Genomic DNA, 15,409 nt, shown 5'->3' with positions numbered 1-15,409 from the left:
TCTTACTAGGGTTGTGACCCAATCCTAGTGTGTAAACCTTATGGGTATTTAATTTAATGCTTGTTTATGATTGGATATTGATTATTTAGCTTAGTTCATGCTTCAATTTTAGAATTAATGGTTGAAAACATTGATTCATGCCTTTTTGACTTAGTCTCTACTTGAAAAAGAGGGATCTAGTCTAGGATAACTTGGCTAACAAGGAATTGAGCTAATTGAGAGATTGATTAGCCTAATTGAAGGGTTCAAACTAGATATATTAAGATCCCGACTTGAGCTCATATCAACTATTTTGTTTGATGCCCATTTGGACTTGAGAAAACCAAATTGGGCAAAATCACTCTCTGATCGAGAGGTATTAAGTATGTAATGTAGAGTTGAGAGCTATAATACAACTCATCAACAAAAGAAGTATTAACGTATTTATCCCATTAGGTGAACATCTAGGTTATGGTCACATCCCTAGACTTTTTAACTATTTGGAAAAACATCAAAAACAACCGTTCGTTTCTAGTTTCTTTTCCTCATCTTGCAATTGTTAGAGTAATAGTAGAAGTAGAAATCAAAACTCTTTGTGGAAGTGCAAATTTAGTTAGTCCATTCACTTTCTTCAAATATATACTCCTAACACCCCTTATAACTCTCTGTGGATTCGACCCCGACTCATAGTTGGGTAATTTATATTGCATACAACCTTATCATATCTCTTATCGAGGTGTGTTGTGGACGTCGTCAATTTTTGGCGTTGTTACCGGGGAGTTAAAACGGTGTTAGCTATATATTTGGGTTTATTTTTGGAATATCTTCTTTTCTTTCCATGTTACTAACTTGTCTGAAACAATTTTAGGTACAACCATGGCAGCAAATAATGAACTCGGAAATATGCCTTTGGGGGATGTGGACGTCGAGGATGAGCAAGTCGAGGAGGTTCATCTTGAACCTCAAGCCAACAGAAGAGGACGAGTGCCTCATGACAATGTCCCCTCTCCACCCCCACCTCCACCATGAGCGTCTCCACATCGGGTATTACCCAATGAAGGATATGCTAGTGCAATAGCCCTTCCCCGTATTAGGGCGAGCAACTTCCAAATCACCAATGTGATGCTCACTTTGCTTGAGCAACGGAGTTTCTTCACCGGTGCTCCAACTCAAAATGCGTATAAAAACTTGAAGGGATTTGTGGATACTTGTTGGGGTAAAAACAAACAAATGTCTCCGTGGATGCATTGAGGCTAAGGTTTTTTTCCTTCTCTCTATGGGTGAAAGCTTTAGATTGGTTAGAATGATTACCGAGCTATTCCATTCACACTTGGTATGAGTTGGAGGAAACATTTATTGCTAAGTTCTTCTCTCACGGGAACATGACTACACTTCAAGATGAGATTTTGGTATTCAAGCAAGAACCGAATGAATAACTACACGAGATATGGAAGTGATATAGAACTATGGTCAAGGAATATCCCAACAATGATATGACGGAAAATATGATTCAACAAACCTTATATCGTGGGATTAACACAATCAACCAATGTGTAGTGAATCAACTTGTCGGCAACTTAGAAGTTAAAATGGGGCAAATCTCTCAAGCTTTAAATTCTCATCCTAAGGGGGCACTATGAAGTGACACGGTAGTAAACCCAAAGGGTGGAAACAATATGGGACATGCCATGGCCGTGACCAAAAGAAATGGAAGAGGTGGGAATGCACCTACCTCAAGTCAAAGGCAACTTGTTGATGATGATCAAGTGGTACAAGAAGAGGAAATCCCGAACAATTTGGTGCAACCTAATGATGATATTCAGATTGATATTAATGATGGTGTGGAGGAAAGTCAAGATGAGTTGAACCTGTGTAGGGATCACATTATTGACATACCGAAGCCGGTAGTGCAAAAGGCTAAGGCACCATTGCCTAAGCCTCCACCTCCATACCCTCAAGGACTTGCCAAGCAAAATGGTAAGAATCAATTCAAGCAGTTCATTCAAATGATTAAGAGTCTCTCAATCAATGTGCCATTAGTTGAAGCCTTTGAACAAATGCCCGGTTATGCAAACTTTATGAAGGATCTTATGACAAAGAAGCGGTCAATGAATTTTGAAACAATCAAAGTCACTCATCAAGTGAGTGCAATTGTGCATTCAATGGCTCCTAAGTTGGAGGATCCCGGTGCTATCACGATTCCTTGTACAATTAGAAGTGCCGAGTTTGCTAAAGCTCTTTGTGATCTTGGGGCAAGTATTAACTTGATGCCCTATTCGATTTTCAAGACTTTTGGAATTGGGCAATCAAGGCCCACCTCTATGAGATTGCAAATGGTCGATCGTACTATAAAGAGACCCTTGGGAGTGATTGAAGATGTTTTGGTTCATGTTGATAAATTCATTCTTCCGATGGATTTTGTCATTCTAGATTGTGAAGTTGATTATGAGGTGCCGATTATTCTTGGGAGACATTTCCTTGCTACGGGGAAGGCTCTTTGTGATGTTGAAGCCCGAGAAGTACCTTCTAGGTTGGTGATGAAAAAGTGGTATTCCATGTGTGTAAGTCCATGCGGCAACCAAATAGCAATGGGGTGTGCTCTTTTGTGGACTTTGTGAGCGATGTTATTATTGATGAAACAAGTGCTACAATCAATGTTGGTGATATGTTGGAGGCCCTCTTGCTCAACTTTGATGATGACGAGATGGATGGCTTCATGGAATGTATGAACTCTTTGCAAGGAATGGGGTTATACAACTATACACCCCGGAAATTGTCCTTGGATCTTGAAAATAGGACAATTCGTCCTACAAAGCCTTATATTGAAGAGCCTCCTACCTTGGAGTTGAAGTCATTGCCTCTACATCTTCGGTATGAATTTCTTGGTCCTTGTTCTACTTTACCGGTTATTCTTTCCTCTTGTTTGACTAACGTGCAGGTGGATTCCACATTGGCAGTGTTGCAAAAGAGGAAGAAGGCTATTGGACGAACCTTGACGGATATTCGGGGGATAAGCCCCGCATTTTGCATGCATAAGATCAATTTGGAGAATGTCACCAAACCATCTATTGAACATCAAATGAAACTTAATGAGTCTATGCAAGAAGTTGTCAAAAAGGAGATTATCAAGTGGTTGGATGCCAGGGTTGTCTACCCCATCTCCCATAGTTCGTGTACTTCTCCAGTTTAATGTGTCCTAAAAAAGGGGCATGGCTGTGGTCACCAATGACAATAATGAGTTGATTCCTATAAGAACGGTGATTGGGTGGAGGGTGTGTATAGATTATCGCAAGCTCAACAAAGTCATAAGGAAGGATAACTTTCCACTTCCTTTCTTAGATCAAATGCTTGATAGATTGGCTAGCAGTGCTTTCTATTGCTTTCTTGGTGGGTATTCGGGCTACAAACAAATTCTTATTGCTCAGGAAGATCAAGAGAAAACAATATTTACATGTCCCTATGGTACTTTCGCATTCAAGTGGATGCCATTTTGTTTGTGCAATGCACCGACGACTTTTCAAAGGTGTATGATAGCCATTTTCACGGATATGGTTGAGGACTACCTTGAGGTCTTCATGGATGACTTCTCGGTGGTTGGAGATTCTTTTGATGATTGTCTTGCAAATTTGTACAAAATGTTGGCTAGATGTTAGGAAACAAATTTGGTGCTCAATTGAGAAAAAGGTCATCTCATGGAGGAAGGCATTGTCCCTGGACACAAAATCTCAAAGAATAGAATTGAAGTTGACAAAACAAAGATTGAGGTGATTTCCTATCGAGGTGTGTTGACAAGGCATACAGCCATATCATATCTCTTATCGAGGGGTGTTGTGGACGTCATCATCTTCCGTAGGGCTTTGTTGTCGTCCCTAAGAAGGCATTTTAGCTGATCCTATAGAGGCGGTGACATTGCTGCAGGAGGCCTTTACCCGAACGGGTGCCATCGGACATGCTTTCGGTATAGGTGCTTCCTCTCGGAGTCCCCAACCGGAGAACAAGCAACAAAAAAAGCGACGTTCCTCTACGGTCGAGGGTAAAAATAAAAGGGTGAAGAACGTCGTGACCGAGCCAGCCGCAACCACTATAGTGATCGATGATGATGTGGGAGCCAGTGATGAAGGGGCTTCCCTACAAAGGAGATTATGACCTTCATCAGCTCAACATAATTCTCAATCTACTGAGCTAATAACACCAACCAAAGACAATATCCAGGCCCTCTAGCAGAGTGTGATATAGAGGAAGATGTCTACTCATCGCTTTCGAACCCCACTCGCTGCTTCAGGTATCATGATGCTAGGTACCGGTCCTCTTTAGTCTTCGGTTGATGAGCAACTAATAAATAGCACTGCTTTTGCTGCAACTGATTCTCAACCCACAACGCCATCAGTTTCATCTCCTTCTTTGCCAGTCATGCCTTCTCCACCAACAACTGCTACATCATCCCCACCGTCCCTAGACACTCGACATGAGGATGCCCCTGCTCCCCAGTCCCCAATCCATGGGCATTTAGGGCATAACTATTTTCCCCCTTCTGCAGATCCCTAGAGGAAGATGACCATCTTCCTCTCGGTTTCCACCGAGTGCCATCTGCTGTCCCGGCCGATGGAACTCGCGAATTACTTGAAGCCTCTATCTTTAGAGAAATATAAGAATAAAATACACACTCTCTCTCGGGGGAGTGTTTGATAAACAATGCCATGCACAACGCGGCAGTGGTACGATATTTTTTCCCTTTACTGTTTCTTCTAGCTTCGCTATGATAGGATTTTTGATTTGACCTTTTGCTTTTGCAGGCTAACTTCCTTTATTCCGAGGGCCTTCAAAAGTTGATCCTTGATAAAGAAAAACTCACATCCGAGTGGGATCAACTGTTGGCCGAGCGGGAGCAAATTGTTGCTCGCCTCCCATCACTGGAAGCACAGACTGCCGAAGCTGTTGAGTTGGAGGCTCTGTTGCAGCAGAATGAGCAAGAGGTGATGACCCTTAGCCAAGAGGCCGCCCTGTTAAGGGTGCAATTTCACGAGGCCATCGCCAAAGCCCGTGAGCTGGAGTCAACTTCCCGAAGGGACCTCCCGAACCAACCTGATACGACTGACTTTTCTGGTTCCGGTTCCCAATTATCGGGAACTGAAGAAGAACTTGAAGGCGATGATGATGAAGGTAAAGATCCCGAGCCGGCGACAGATCCGTCTACTTTTCCTAGGGATGCAGTAATTTAGTTTTTTGTCTTTTTTTCCCATTGTTTTTTTATGCTTTGTATTTGTGTTACTTGGCACATTTGTTATATAAAAGTGCTTTTCCGTTTAAGCATTGTGCAAATTTTGCTTTTTTATGTCAAGTTATGCAAGGCTTTAGGTGCATTTTTTCCCGATAGTATTTGGGTTCCGGGTATAAATTCTTCCGGACCCAACTCTTTACGGTGAGGGTTTCATAAGAGAGGGCCCTCTTATGTTTATGGTTCTCTTGAAGAGGACATCTCATATTCATTCCGACACTAGCATTTGAAGTACTTAATTAACTTTCAAATGATAAAATTAATTCATTGTTTGGACAAGAAACAAGATAAAAATAAAAGGACTTTACTTTATTCCTTCCATTTTTAAAATTACATAAGCATTCGTTGTGCTGAAAAGAAATCGTCATTACTTGTGGTTAATTTGTACAACTTGTTTCTACAGGGTTGGCCGCACAGTCCCTGGTCCTGATGATACATCTTTGTTCCTGGATTTCATAGTCCCTGTTTATATGGCAGTCATGTTGTCGTATTCTCAAATCATCTCTCCCCCAGTGTTCGAATGCGAAGAATGCAAATTTGAACACAATAAGTCTTGTTCCTTTGATGACTCTACTAGTGAATGGTTGGATAGTCTTTGGTCTGGCAGCAAGCTTCATTTCCTGTTAGGAAATTTACTACTGAGCAAAAGATTACACAACTACCCCTAGTGGCTTGAACTAAAGGGCACCCGTGAACGATCAGATAGTTTTTGGTCCGATAGCTAGCTTTGTTTACTGTTAGAAACTTTTCTATCGAGCCAAAGACTATCTAACCATCTCGTAGTGGCTTGTTGTTTTCATTCCTTGTCGTTTAACGGTTTTATTTCTGCTGATAGTGCTTCTTTCGTAGTATGCTTTTCGTTGCTGCCTAGTTAAAAATCTTGCTAGAAAGAACCATGAATTGTCCTAATAAGACAATTCAATCAATCCTTTGTTTTGAAAGAACTCTTCAAGGAACAAGAGATCCCTTTCCTTCATACTTCATATAAATAAATCTAAAACCCAAGAGTATATCTTTCTACGGATCGAAGAAAATCCAATTGGGACAAAAACTGGACGAAGAGAAAAAGAGTGCAGCACATACTTTCATTATAGGCAGTGCTCATCAGCAATAGTACCTTTTTAGGTGTGCCTCATTCCAGTTTCTTGCCAATTTTACTCTGTCTTGATTTTCCAATTCGTATGATCCTTTCCCGACGACAGCTGAAATTCGGAAGGGGCCTTCCCACGTTGGACTCAGCTTTCCAACGTTGAGCTCTTGGTTGTTTTGAGTTACTTTCCTTAAAACCAAGTCTCCTACTTTGAAATAACGGAGATTGGCTCTCGATTGTAGTATCTTTCCATTCTTTGTTTCTGGGCAACCATCCTTATATATGCCAAGTCCCTGCATTCGTCGAGCAGGTCCAATCTGACCAACAATGCTACGTTATTTGCTTCTTCATTCGCTTGAAAGTATCTCATGTTAGGTTCTCCAACTTCCACCAGGATCAGGGCTTCTGCTCAGTAGACGAAAGAGAAAGGTGTCTCTCCCATGCTTGACTTGGTCATTGTTCGGTACGCCCATAGAACTCCCGGTAACTCTTCGGGCTATTTGTCTTTGGCTGCTTCCAATCTCTTTTTGAGATTTTGAATAAGCACTTTGTTTGTCGATTCCGCTTGGACGTTTGCACTCGGGTGGCATGGTGATGATGTGATTCTTTTGATTTTCAAGTCTTCAAGGAATTTTGTGACCTTTGCGCCTATAAATTATGGCCCGTTGTCGCGCCTATAAATGGTGGTATCTGTAGAGACCATTTATGGACTTTGCTTATGGCCTTTGCTCAATCGGTCGTGAGTATTAACAGCAATATGGCAGAGGCTAAAGCTGCTCTAGTAGGGTTAAATTGGTGCATATTGAATGGTTTGAACAATATTATTTTGGAATGTGATTCTTTGCTCGTGATTGATATGATCAGAGGAAAATCAAAAGTGTCGTGGCAGATAATGGATATCATCAAGCAAATTCAGAATCTTGTTAGCCAGGTAAACTGTGTGACTTGTCATTATTTTAGGGAAGCTAATCAAATGGCGGATGCCATCGCTAAATGGAGTATTGAGAATGATGAATTGAATACCTCCTCTTGGTTTGACTTACCAGTTGCTGCTAAAGGGCCTTATAGAATGGACTGCTTATAGATGGTTTCCTTCAGACATAGACAGAGAAAGAATTCTTTTGTGTAAATAGTAGAAGTGGCAAGGATTCCAAGGAATATAGCTATGTTTTTGTATAAGTTTCAAGCTAGTTGGGCCTGGTATAGCCAGTTAAATCCTGTCAAGTTGGAGAATTTTTGTATCTCCTTCTATGTTTTGCGAGGCGGGGCATTGTGTCCACTCATATTTTGTAATTGGACTGTTTTAATGTATAGGGTTACGCCACCTTACGACATAATTAAAAAAATGTAAAAAAAAAGAGCCCATCATCTAGAGCTATGACCAATAGAGTATCCACTCTTAAAGGTAATTAGCTTATTCTGGATGCTATGTTGTTCTTTAAATTGATTAAATTCTCACCCTAAATATCAAGAGAAAGAAAAAGTATTATTGTCCCTTGTATAACGACCAGGCGGTCATTTTTCTTCCTATATCCCCATCCCCCTAAATAAAACTCCCTGTATGTGCTTTTACTGTTTTATGACTTATGGGGATGGTTAGTTCGGAATTTGGAAGGGTTCAGGTTGAAATCGGAACACTTGGTTCCTTAGTTTGGCTTTATAGGACTAATTTTAACTTTGGTCAACATTTAGAGAAAAAGACCTCATAATCAGGATTTGGCGGTTCCAATAGGTTCGTATGATGATTTTGGACTTGGCCGTATGTTCGGATCGGGTTTTGGATGCGCTTAATGTCGAAAGTTGACGCATTGAAAGTTTAAAAGTTCTTTAAATTTAGTTTGGAGTAGGTTTTGATGTTATCGAGGTCCATTTGTGATTTAGAGCCTGGGAATAGTTATGTATGGTGATTTAGGACTTGCACGCAAAATTTGGTGTCATTCCGAGTAGTTTAAGTATGAATCGGCGCGTTCAGAGTAAGCTTGAAGAATTTGAAATTCATAAGTTGATTCCATTGGTTTTGGCTTGCGATTCTTAGTTTTAATGTTTTTTTTGCATTCCGAGAGTGCGAGCAAGTCTGTTTTATGTTTATAAACTTGTGGGTATATTTGGACGGGGCCTCAGGGCCCCGGATTCCATTCGAACTGTGCGCGGAGGACGTTTGGCATTAGGTGAACAGCTGAAGCATCCAGCTTCTGGTACAATCGCACATGCGGAGGGCCAACCGCAGGTGGGAGCTAGAAGAAGAGAGTTAGTAGCCGCAAAAGCGGCCCAACGCGGGCTTCCCAGTGGTCATAGAAGCGGGGTTCTTGGCCGCATCAGCGAAGGCACAAATGCAGGGAGGAAATCGCAGAAGCGGCCAGGAGTGCAGGTGCGATTCTCGTGCCACAGAAGCGGGCTCGCAGATGCGAGACTCTGCACGCAGAAGCGGGAGGGGCTAACTTGGGCATGGTCCGCATGTGCAAGGCTTTGTTCGCAGAAGCAGAGCAACAGATGCGGCCATGGAACCACAAAAGTGGAAGTCCTGGAGGCAGAAGTGTGCATTTATTACGGGACTTAAGCCATGTCTAACTCATTTTTCTCACTTCTTGGGCTATTTTGGAGCTTCTTATCTGGGGGTTTCCACCTAGCTATTGGAGGTAAGTAATTTCTATCCATTATGAGTTTAATACGTGGATTATGGGTAGATTTTAACATGTAAAATTGTGAAAATTGTGGGTTTAGATGAAAAACCTAGGTTTTGATAAAAATAGGATTTAACAACGAAAATGGTTATGGGTTTGAGTGAAAATTATATATTTGAGTTTGTAAGGTTATGGGTAAATTTATCTTCGAAAATTTTCGAAATCCGGGCACGTGGGCCTGAGGGTGAATTTTAGGAATCTTTCAATTTGGGTTGGGTAATTACCCTAATAGTTAAATTTTGAACTTTTGAACATGTATTGATTAATTTATATAACATTTGACTAGTTTCGGGTCATTTGGCAATAAGTGAGGCTTTAGAACGAATTTGAGGATCGGAAGTGAGCTTGAGAATAAGGTAAGTCTCTTGCCTAATCTTGTAAGAGGGAACTCATCCCCTTAGGTGTATTTTGGTTGTAAATTACTTGTGTGGGGAGCTACGTACGCACTAGGTGACGAGAGTCCGTGCGTAGCTATATTCCATGTGATGTTTGGGTAGTCTTAGATTTATATCATGTTTTGTTTGCACTGTTATGTTGATTACACTTATTAATTGTCTTAAATAGAACCGATATTATGAATTTTTAGATTTAAATTCCCCTGTTTGGATTTCTTATGTTTGGCAAGAACTGAACAATTTTATAATAACTTTGAGAAGTCTATGTTCACTCGCATCGCAAGTATTTCTGCGAGTGAGGTAAATTCCTCTACTCTCATGGGAACGGGTCGTTCGCCTCGGCAGGTTAATAGATGCATCTATGGTTTGTGCCTTTTGACCTTCGGCAGTGCACACAGTATATTTCTGGATCAGGCCGTACGACCTCGGCATAAATTGTGCGTGATAATACTCGGAGCCTAATTATACTTGATATTAGTTTATGGCTTGAGCAGTTATAATTATTTGAATGATAGGAATTAACTTAAAATTTATTATTAGTGAAAGAATTATTATTCACTGCTTGTTACTGAGTTGTATAATTATTTACATAATCCATGCTTATTTATAATTCCTGCATTTTATTGTTAGCCAATAGTAAGTGTCGATGTCGATCCATCGTCAGTACTTTTTCGAGGTTATACTAGATACTTACTGGGTACATGTTATTTATGTACTTACGCTACACTTTTGCACTAAACGTGCAGGTTCTGAGGTAGGTGCATCTGGTGGTTATCCCGACGCGCACTCCTGATACTCCGAGACTTAGCAGTGAGCTGCTTCCCGAGCCCGTTCTGCAGCACCCGAAGTCTTTCTTTTGTGTTTTGCTTTCCGTCTACTTTATTTTAGACAGTAACTTAGTGTTTTGTATATTATACTAGTAGCTCATACACTTGTGACACTAGTTCTTGGAAATTCGCTAGTAGACACTTGATGATTCTGAGTATTTACTTCACCACATTTGTTCTTATAATTGTTTACACTTTATTTTACTAAATTTATCACCTCTTACTTATTTAATAATTAAAAATCAACTATTTTTAAAAGGTTAAAAGAATAAACATATGGTTAGTGCACTGTTGGCTTGCCTAACAACGACGTTGGGCGCCATCACGGCCCGTAGGGAAATTGGGTCGTGATAACATGGTATCGGAGCACTAGGTTCACGTAGGTCTCACATATTATAAGCAGGCCTAATAGAGTCTTGAGGACCGGTGCGGAGACGTCCGTACTTATCTTCGAGAGGCTATATGATGTTCGGAAACTACTCTTCTCTTCATCTCCTATCGTGCAATTGATGTTGTTCTAAGTATCATTTTCTTATTCTCTCACAGGTGGTGAGAACGCACGCGGAAGATGTACCCGATCATGGAGAAGATGCTCCCCCTGTTGCTAGAGGCCAAGGCAGAGGTCGAGGGAGTGCTCCAGCTCGTGGGAGAGGATGAGGGAGTCCTAGAGTTGTTCCAGTTATGCCACCAGTGGATCCAGCAGAGGATCCTATTATTGAGGAGCAGGGCGAGGTGCCTACAGCAGAGCCACCCCCGGTGGATTTCATGTCCGCACTAGGATTCCAGGAGGTCATGGGCCATATGCTGCGATTCATGGGTTCTATGACTCAGGCTGGTTTATTTCTAGCAGACCCAACTACATCTCAGGCGGGAGGGGAAGCACAGTCCCCTGCCGCTCAGGCTCCAGGGCATGCAGCTGCCATATATCAGACATCGGGTGCACTACCCGTGGGCGGAGCTCAGCCAGTTGTAGCAGTTATACCTGAGCCGAGACCCGTTGCGGCTGGCGATCCGTAGAAGCTATTGGACAGATGGACCAGGCTTCATCCTCCTGTCTTTAGAGGTGAGCGACATGAGGACCCTCAAGACTTTACTGATCGGTGCAGGGACATACTGCACAACATGAGGATATTGGAGTCACACGGGGTGGCCTTTAACACTTTTAAGCTGGAGGGAAAGGTCCGTAGATGGTGGCAGTCTTATATTCTCAGCAGACAAGCAAGTTCTCCTCCCATGACCTGGGATCAGTTCACACGCCTCTTCTTGGATAGATATATTCCACCCTCTTAGAGGGAAGAGTTGTAATTTCAGTTCGTGCAACTCCAACACGGCCAGATGTCGGTGACCGACTATGAGGCAAGATTCTCTGAGTTGTCTCGCCATGCACTTATGATACTTCCGACCGATGTAGAGAGAGTGCAGAGGTTTATTGCATGTTTGCACTCTGCTAGCCAGGCCACTATGGCCCGAGAGTTTGAGATGGGGACTTCTTACGAGCTAGTTATGGAGATAGCTCAGAGGATCGAGGGTGTTCGTCAGCGGAGTTGAGAGCAGGCAACGAGGGATAAGCATTTTTGTTATTCTGGAGAGTTCAGTGGTGCCCCAGCCGGGGGCAGGGGTCAGTTCGTGAGGGGTCAATCTTGCAGGCCCACATATCCAGTGTCGCCGCCTCCTCCGTCCACCAGCTATTCAGGGCTCCTCCAGTGGCTATTCAGGCCATCAAGGTCTGACTTCCGGTCAGCAGTCCATCGTTCTAAGGGGTTGTTACGAGTGCGGGGATCCTGGCCACATGAATATGTTTTGTCCTAGACTTCAGGGAAAGGAAGTACAACAGGGTCATTAGCCTATGATTACAGCACCATCTGTCGCACCAGTCGTCCGGCCACCTAGAGGCGGAGGGCAGGTGGGTAGGGGCTATCCTAGACGTCAGGTTAGACAGGTGAAGGGCAGTCAGGTGGCGCTCCAGCTAAATTCTATGCTTTTCCGTCCAGACCAGATGCAGTGGCCTCAGATGCCGTGATCACATGTATTATTTCAGTCTGTGGTAGGGATGCTTTGGTACTATTTGATCCAGGATCTACATATTCGTATGTTTCATCTCTGTTTGTTCATTTCTTGGGTGTTACTCGTGAGTCCTTGGGTACTCCTGTTTATGTGTCTACACCAGTGGATGATTCTGTTAATGTGGAAATCTATTGGTCCTGCATTATTACTTTCTGTAGTTATGAGACCCGATCTTTTGTTGCTCGATATGACCATCTTTGAGGTTATCCTAGGCATGGATTAGTTGTCTCCATATCACGCCATCTTTGATTACCATGCCAAGACTATTACCTTGGCGATACCAAAGTTGCCTAGTTTGGAGTGGAAGGGTTCATCTGTCAGTACATCTAGTCGGGTTACCTCCTTTATGAAGGATCGACACATGGTCGCTAAGGGGTGTTTGGTTTATCTAGATTATATTCGGGATACTACTACAAAGACTCCAACGATTGATTCAGTGCCCGTGGCCTGGGAGTTCTCTGATATATTTCCTTCTGATCTTCCAGGCATGCCACTAGATTATGATATTGATTTCTGTATTGATTTGGCTCTAGGTACCCAGCCTATATCTATTCCACCGTACTGCATGGCACCGAAAGATTTGAAGGAATTAAAGGAACAACTTAAGGAGTTTCTAGCAAAAGGGTTTGTCAGAACGACTGTGTCACCTTTGGGTGCACCGGTGTTATTTGTGAAGAAGAAATATGGGACTATGCAGATTTGCATTGATTACCGCCAGTTGAACAAAGTTACCATTAAGAACAAGTACTCGTTGCCGTGTATTGATGATTTATTTGACCAGTTTCAGGGTGATATGGTGTTCTCCAAGATCGATTTGAGTTCGGGGTACCATCAGTTGAAGATTCGGGATTCAGATGTTTCGAAGACGGCCTTCCGGACTAGATATGGCCATTGTGAGTTTTTAGTGATGTCCTTCTATATGACTAACGCCCCGGCAACATTTATGGATTTGATGAACTGGGTATTCCGGCCATATATTGATTCGTTTGTCATTGTCCTCATTGATGACATTTTGATCTACTCACGTAACATGGAGGAGCACGAGTAGCATTTGAGAGTGGTGCTTCAGACCCTACGGGAACAGAAGCTATATTCTAAGTTCTCTAAGTGTGAGTTCTCGTTAGATTCTATGTCATTCTTGGGGCATGTTGTATCAGGCGAGGGTATTAAGGTAGATCCCAAGAAGATTGAGGCAATTCAGAGTTGGCCTCGTCCTACTACAATAACTGAGATCAGGAGCTTCTTGGGGTTAGCAGGCTATTATCGCCGGTTTATGGAGGGCTTCTCATCTATTGTAGCACCTTTGACTAGATTGAACAAGAATGGTGCTCCATTCCGATGGTCCGATGGTTTCGAGGCTAGCTTTCAGAAGCTCAAGACCGCATTGACTTCAGCACCGGTATTAGTGTTGCCTTCCGATTCAGGGATGTATATTGTGTATTGCGAGGCCTCACGCGTTGATTTGGGTTATGTATTGATGTAGGAGGGGCGAGTTATTGTATATGCTTCACATCAGTTGAATCCCCACAAGAAGAATCACCCCGTACATGATGTGGAGTTGGCCGCGATTGTTCATACTCTCAAGATCTTGAGGCATTATCTTTATGGGTGTCCTGTGACGTTTACACCGATCATCGTAACTTGCAGCATTTGTTCAAGTAGAGGGATCTCAATTTGAGGCAGCGCAGGTGGCTTGAGTTACTAAAAGATTATGATATTACAATCCTTTATCATCCAGGCAAGGCGAATGTAGTTGCGGATGCCTTGAGCATAAAGGTGGAGGGCATGGGTTGTTTGGCATTCATTTTAGTAGAGGATATGCCCCTAGATTTGGACATTCAGTCCTTAGCTAACAGACTTGTGAGGTTGGATATTTCAGAGCCCAGCCTTGAGCTTATGAAAGCTCTCCTCACACTCATCTGACCACCTAAAAATAGCACCCTTTTGGGTTAATTTGGGCAAAGGTGATACAATAGACGAGAAACCCTCCACGAAGCGACAATAATAAACGGTCAAGCCGAGAAAGCTCCGAATCTCCATGGCTGAGGATGGTCTGGGACAACTCTGAACCGCCTCTATCTTCTTCGAATCCACCTGAATCCCCTCACTGGATACCACGTGCCCCAAAAACACCACTGAACTAAGCCAAAACTCACATTTGGAGAACTTAGCATAAAGTTTCTGCTCCCTCAACCTCTGCAATACAATCCTCAAATACTGAGCATGCTCCTCCTGGCTACGAGAGTACACCAAGATGTCATCAATGAACACTATGAAAAACGAGTCAAGATAAGGCTGAAATACATTGTTCATCAGATGCATGAATGCTGCTGGGGCGTTGGATAGCCCAAAACACATCATGAGGATCTCATAATGACCATAACGGGTAAGGTACTGAATGCTGTCTTTAGAATATTCGAGTCCTGAATCTTCAACTGGTGATACCCGGACCTCAAGTCAATCTTAGAGAACATCCTCGCTCCCTGAAGCTGGTCAAATAGATCATCAATGCGCAGCAAAGGATACTTGTTCTTGGTTGTAACTTTGTTCAACTGCTTGTAATCAATGCACATCCATATTGTACCATCCTTCTTCTTCACAGAACCGGTGCACCCCAAGGCGACACACTAGACCTAATAAAACCCTTATCAAGAAGTTCCTGAAGCTGCTCTTTCAATTCATTCAACTCAGCCGGTGCCATACGATACGGTGGAATAAAAATGGGATGAGTGCCCAGCACAAGGTCAATACCTAAGTCAATATCCCTGTCCGGCTGCATGTCCGGCAAGTCTGCAGGAAACACATCCGGAAAATCTTGCACCACCGAAAGAGAATCAATAGTAGGAGTATCAGCACCAACATCCCTTACAAAGGCCAAATAAGATAAGCAACCCTTCCCAACTATCTGACGGGCCTTCAAATATGAAATCACTTTACTGGGAACATTGTCTAAAGAACCTCTCCACTCAATCCTTTTCAACCCCGGCATCGCCAACGTCACGGTCTTAGCGTGACAATCCAGAACAGCATGATATGGAGACAACCAATCCATATCCAAGATCATGTCGAAGTCCACCATACTAAGCAATAAGAGATCA

Source organism: Nicotiana tabacum, chromosome 4 (genome assembly GCF_000715075.1).
Source record: "Nicotiana tabacum cultivar K326 chromosome 4, ASM71507v2, whole genome shotgun sequence".
NCBI lineage: Eukaryota > Viridiplantae > Streptophyta > Magnoliopsida > Solanales > Solanaceae > Nicotiana > Nicotiana tabacum.
This window is presented reverse-complemented; position numbering follows the sequence as displayed.